The sequence below is a fragment of the Sturnira hondurensis genome, unplaced genomic scaffold (assembly GCF_014824575.4).
Source record: "Sturnira hondurensis isolate 20B ecotype Veracruz unplaced genomic scaffold, ASM1482457v3 Scaffold0004068, whole genome shotgun sequence".
Lineage (NCBI taxonomy): Eukaryota > Metazoa > Chordata > Mammalia > Chiroptera > Phyllostomidae > Sturnira > Sturnira hondurensis.
In genome coordinates this window covers 5,595,303-5,601,883 of record NW_028076699.1, presented here as the reverse complement: position 1 = coordinate 5,601,883, position 6,581 = coordinate 5,595,303, and positions in this window count along the sequence as shown.

Genomic DNA, 6,581 nt, shown 5'->3' with positions numbered 1-6,581 from the left:
GAAGCAGAGGTGGAGCCGGCAGGCTTGGTGACCAGAAGTAGGGGCAAGAATGACCTCCCGTGACTGGCCTGGTGAAGAGCATGCCGTGACTGGAATGATTTGGAGACAAGTAGGTTTAATGTTTGAAATAATAAGCTCCACTTGTGAACTTCACTTTGAAATGTCTGAGAGGTTTCCCAGTGGGGTATCAAGAAGGAAGCTGGGTTCACAAGATGAGCTCAGAGGTAGGTTCAGCTTGGCGTCCCGAGCATAGGGGTGGTCTTAAAGCTACAGGATGGCTGATACCACCTGGGGAGGGAGGAAGGGGCATCGGAGTGAGGGTGAGGAGCTTCAGCCTTCAGAGGTCAGGTAGAGGAGGAGGACTCAGGCAGCGGGATGAGGAAAGGGACTAGAGAGGTGGAGGGGAATTTCCCGAGAGGAGTACAGTGTAGCCAAAAAGTGGGGATGATCAACTGTCCTGTGCTACTGTGAGGTTGAATACCATGATGTCTGAAAAGCATCTCCTGAATTACATTGGGCGACATTACAAGTCACCAGCGATCACTACAAAATCAGGATCAGTGGAGTAGTAGGGGTAAAAGCTAGACTGGAATTGGTTTCATAAAGAGCTTGAATAATAACAGAGACGTTCTGCTTGGTAGTGATAGGTTTGGTTTCCAAGTTGGTAACACAGAGCAAGCACTGCAGCTAATACTTTTAGTTCCAGGTTAGGCCACCCTGTGCGAGCCGTTCTCTGTGTCCACCCTTGCTAGTCTCTCTCTGCCCCCGCCCCTCACCTCATCCATTGGGCAGATTCCTTTTCATGCCTCAGCTTTCAGGAAGCTGTCCTTAGTCACAAGTAGGGCTAACCATTCCTCTGTAGTCGTTTGCTTTTGTCTCTCACTGAGCAGAGAGCTGAGCTCTGCAAGGACAGGGAGAACAGCATCTTCTGCATCCACTCCAATGCCTCCGGCACAAGTTCTTGGCTTAGTGTCATTAAGTGAATAAATGATAGAAGTTGAATAACAATTTTTTATTCACAGGGACCATTTCTGAGGATAGGAACCCTGTCACAGAAATGCGTTCTCTATTACAATGACCTTCTGTTGCCCTGATGATGAAAGAGAACATTAAAAATTCCCCATTAGCCTGACCTGTCCTGCTCTTTCTTTAAAAATATTTGCAGCTTCTCAGAACAGAGTTCAACTTAAGACTGAAGCAGCCCAAAGGAATAAATACAAAAAGTCACACTGTTGTAGCTCTGTTACGTTTTTTAAAAACGTGGCCTAGTGGATTCTGGGGACATTAAAATCAGTGGCCTTATTGCTGGACTCGCTCAAACGGGTTCTGGCTGCCCAGCTTCTGCAGTCTCCGTTGCATACGTACAGAAACAGTAATAAAGGAGAGCGTGTTTAGGAGGCTGAGGGTCGAGCTGGGGGTGCAGAGGAGTCACTGAGGTGTGATCAGAAGAGTCTGGAATCAGGTCCTGTCCACCTTTTGGAAGCTGACAAAGCATTTAGGCCTGACCAGCCTTTAGTTTCTTCCTCTGCACAAGGAGGGTGCTTTTAATTTTCTTTCTTTTTAAAAAATATTTTATTTCTTTTTAGAGAGAGGGGAAGGGAAGGAGAAAGAGTGGGAAAGAAACATCAATGTGTGGTTGCCTCTTATGTGTCCCCTTCTGAGGACCTGGCCTGCAACCCAGGCATGTGCCCTGACTCGAACCGGCGACCCTTTGCTTCACAGGCCCATGCTCAATCCACTGAGCTACACCAGCCAGCGCAATTTTCTTTTAATAGTCTCATTAGACTGTGAATACCTTAAGGATAGAAACTATGTTCTTTATCTTCATATCTCTAGTATTAATGCAATGTCTGCCAGAATATGCATGAATAAAAATTTCTTGAAGAAATGGGGATTAGACAGTGATTACTAAAGTTATTTTTAAATTGTAGAATACTTTGTCCAATGTTCCAGCATACATACCTGTGAACTTCTATTTTTCTCAGTTGCATTACTTTAGAAAAAAGAAATATGAAGTTAAATCCTATTATTAACACATTGATCTTTGGAAACTTAAGCAGTTTCAGAAAATAGTACATTCAGAGCAGCCTGGTGTGGTGGGAAAACTTGGGGCCCATCAGATGACGGTCCTGGCTCTGGCGCTCGACAGCTTTGGGACTTGGAGACAGTGACTCTACACCTATCTCTCCATAAAAAGGCAGTGATCATGGCCACCTTGACGGTGTGGGAATCAGCAATTTCAGCTGTCAAATGTCAGGCACACAGCAGTACTCAATAGGTAGGTGGCGCCTAATGATATGGGGGGAATTCTTTTTAACTTGAAGGAATTTATTCACTGGAACATTTTGTGACCACCCTTTGAGGTCAGATAATCAGCTGGCATCAGGATTGGGGGCAAGTGGCTTTTTAAATGAACTGTTTACCTTCTTACATTTTCCTCAAGAATCATTAAAATTTAATAGTATCTGGACCTAAGTGAATTAATATAGAATTATTTAGTTTGGGGTTCAGAAGTTTTGCATTTCAGCCGAAGTTTACAGTTCTAGCTGCCCATGGTGTGGTTGCTTTTTGAGCACAAAGAAGTTGCTTGACGTTATTGACTAAGGGAAAAAAAAGGTAATCGGCCAGATTGTACCTCTGGGTAAATGACTCTGTGGGACTGAGTTTGTTTGGAGGCCATGCTGATAGGAATTAGGAATTGGGGATATAGTACTGAACAACGAATGAGGGCCCTGAAAGGTTTATGCCCTATCAGGAACCATGGCCATGTCTGGCCAAATTGTAGCTTTTCTCAATAGAGTTACAAAATCTACTGGAAAGGTCCAGTGTTAATATCTATCTGGAGACTGCTGCAAACAAACAGCTCTTTAGTTCTTGGTAAGAACAGAGACTATTGGGCCAGATTTCTGGCCCTTACGAAAGGTGGCGTCTGATTCCATTTGGCAGGAAGTTTAATTTGGTGTGGAATTGTAGCCAGACTTCTTGGAGAAATATCAGTATATATTTCAAATGTATTGCATCCAAAACTTATTGTAAAAAGTGATGTCCATTTAGTCAACCAATTCTATTAATAGTCATCTCAATACTATATAAATATTCACAGTGCAGTTTTCAGCAGCATGTAGTAAATACTTGACTCTGTAGTTCCTGACTTTGTGGCCAGAAACATTTATGTAAAATTGGGAGACATTAGTTGTAGTCTGCGGCTTATTTAAATTGCAGGCAGAGAAGCAGTACATGCTATGGTTTCCTAACCAGCTACGAAGTAGGTTGTTGTATAATTCACCTTTTAGAATGTGGCACCTGCAGTGAACCGGACCGTCGGTTCAAGGTTAAACGCCTCATTAGAACTTAAATAATGGAAAAGAAGTTCAGGCATGGAGACACAGCAATGTAAGCGAAAGGTTGACTTAGGTGGCCTGAAAGGTGACTTCTGCTTGGCAAAATGACCCAAGGGCAGAGTGTGATACAGTTCACAAATACTGAAGAAATGGAAAGGCTGCCCTGACCAGTGTGGCACAGTTGGCCGGGACTCGTTCTGTAGAGTGAAAGGCCGCCGGTTTGATCCCCGGTCAGGGCACATGCCTGGGCTGCGGGTTCGGTCCTTGGTCATTGCACACACGAGAGGCAACCCATTGATGTTTCTGTCTCTCTCTTTCTCCCTCCCTTCCCATCTCTCTAAAAACAAATAAAAGATATTTTTTTAAAAGCGGAAAGACCAAAGAGGAGAAAGAATTCTTTTCCTTTGTTATTACAAGTAATGGGAAGAAACAGAAAGGTTTCGGACTGAAAATCAGGTGAGCTCTCTGACAAGAAAAATTGGTCATGAGTGGACTAAAGTCTCCGACCACAGAGGCGTTCCCACTGGCATTTCATTGTGCAAGACACATCTTAACAGCGGCTGAGAGAGCATCTGAATGGGAGAAAATATTTCATTGACAGCCATTCTCTCGAGGATTTCTCCTTTTGCTATTTACAAAACTCTCTTTTCTTCTGTTGGTCCAGAAAGAAGACTTGATCCTTCTTCCATTTCTGTGTTCACACCCTGACTCGTTCCATGACTGACTTGATATCTTTAGAAGAAACAAAGGAGAATTCAAATGCTTTTAAGCTTTCACAGTGTGAAAGCAGCCTAATTTTCTTTTGTTTGTTTTTGTTTATCTTTTAGTCCTTTTTTCTAAAAAGGACTAAATTCTAAATTTCTAAATTCTACCTTAATCTTCCTTAAGGTAGAATTTTCAAGCCACAGAATGGTAGCTGCGTGTAGGATCCAACCCTCACTGGTGTTGGAACCCGAAGACCGGAGTGTAAACCATGTTCCAAGTACTTGTTCGCTGGTCACCTGAGCAAGTCGCTCATCCTCCCCGAGCATCGGTTTCCTCAAGTAAGGAGACAGTAACACTGTCGTGCGTGTTGTGGAGATGAAGTCATGAGTGGGAAAATGCTCTGTACCATGTAATAGTTATAGTTACTAACGTTTGCAGTAGGTTTCTCTTGCTGCTGTACACATTTCACCACAAACTTAGTGGCTGAACTCCACACAGATTTATCTCAGAGTTCTGTAGTTGGCAGAAGTCTGGGTGGGGTCGGCTGGGTTTTCAGCCCCAGGTCTCATGAGGCCAAAGTCAAGGTGTCAGCCTCTTACCTGGAGGCCCTAGGGGAGAACCTGCTCCATGCTCATTCAGGATGTTGGCAGAATTCAGTTCCATGCCGCTGTGGGGCTGAAGTCCCCATATCCTTGCTGGCAGCCTGTAGTTCTCAGCTGCTAGAGGCTGCCTGTATTTCAGATCTCTCTGATGTTCCCTTCTGCCTCATCTCTCCTACCTCCAGCCAGATAAACTTCTCTTTTCAAGAGCTTATTGGATTAGGTTAGGCCCACCAGGATCATCTCTCCATTGGACGGTCCATAACCTTAACTACATCTGCAAAGTCCCTTTTGCTGTGTAGTGTAACACTCACAGGCTCTGCAGAGGAGGGTGTGGGCATCTCTGGAGGTTCTTTTGGGGGCTAGAAAGGGACCTTACTGGACATAAGGTTCTTGCCTTGGAGGGTTTAACAATCTGGCGGGGGACAGAGAGGAAGACATACACGGCGGAAGAAGTCCAAAGGTAGTTTGTGGGGGATGTTCTAGGAGCCCATAAGACGTTCGGTACCTGCCTTGACCTGTGGTTTTTCCATTACTCCCTGCAGTCCTTTAATGTCTTTTATCAAGCTCCTTCAGGTGGAATTTGTATACACAAAATAACACCATGTGATCTGATTTTTAAACATCCAGAGAATCATGCTGCTGCTGTAGCTCAGTATTTGGGACTCTGCTGCTTAATAAGGCAAGATTTTGAGTCCTCTGATGATGAAGTGTAACAACACCTTATCTTGTTCCTTCCAGCCCCCCTTTCCTCATCAGACCCTCTTGAAAGTCTTCTTGTCCTTCACTTCTAGCCCTCCAGCCATACGTATGTGTAGCTTCTTGAGTGTTTTTGTTTCATACTGTTTTGAAGGAGGAGGCACCGATCCTGGACAATGCAGAGGTTTTTGTGTAAGCCTTTCCACTTGTCAGTTCTATTTCAGTGTTTCCTGGGTGTTTAGTCAGGATTCAGTAATAGTTCGTAACAATGGCAGCTGGCTTTTTTGACTGCTTACCATGTGCCAGGTGTTATACAGAGTCCTATACTTCCATTTTCTTATTAATTTAGACATTCTGTAAAGTGTAGGTACTATTTTTATCTTCTTTCGAATCCAGCTTGAATGTGAACCCAAGTCTAAGTCCAAAGCTGGTGCTCGACCCCCTACACTTACACAGGGGCTGAAACTGAGGGGCAGCACAAGGCAGCCAAAGCAGCCCGAGTAGATTCAGGAAACCTGTATTGCAAACTCAATTCTGTCTTTAAGGCCGTCCCGAAAGTTGGGGATTTGCTTGTAGAGCAGCATGATTGCCTCCAGTTTTCCACCTGAGACTCTCAAAGTGATTCCTCCATATTATTCTTCAGACAAATGATTTTAGCGTGTGTCTGTCTGCAGCACGGGACGGCACAGGTGTGGGCTTGCAGCGACTCGGCATTCCACAGAAGAGCCTATTTCTCGGGGCTGGGGAGGGGGCCGGATGTGTGGTGTGCCCTCTGGCTGGCCTCCGCAGTTACAGGAAACCAGAGAGTACCTTTCCCCATGGGGTGTATAAATCCTTAAAATATTTAAGGACTTAACATGGTACCTGGCACTTAGTAGGCCCTCAGTATGCGCTGTTTCTCATTGTCCTGGAAGGTTTCCTTGGTTCATGGGCGTTCCAGTGTCTCGCTCTAGCTCTACTTGAGTCTGCTCAGTGTTGAGAAGACATGAGCTGCGTCTGTGTGTTGGCCCTAGTCCAGCCTGTGAATCACACCAATGCTCGTAAGTTTGAGCTTAGAGAGAATTAGAGTATGAGACCAAAGAAGGCAAAATATTTCCCCTTCCCTTTCTTGCTAAATTCCTGAGTTTTTGAGATAATGGAAACAGGGAGACCTGGGTTCAAATCCAGCCTCTGCGCTTGCCGGTTCGAGTCACCTGCCTGTTTCCATCATGGAAAGAACTTGGCTGTGGGGAAGGGT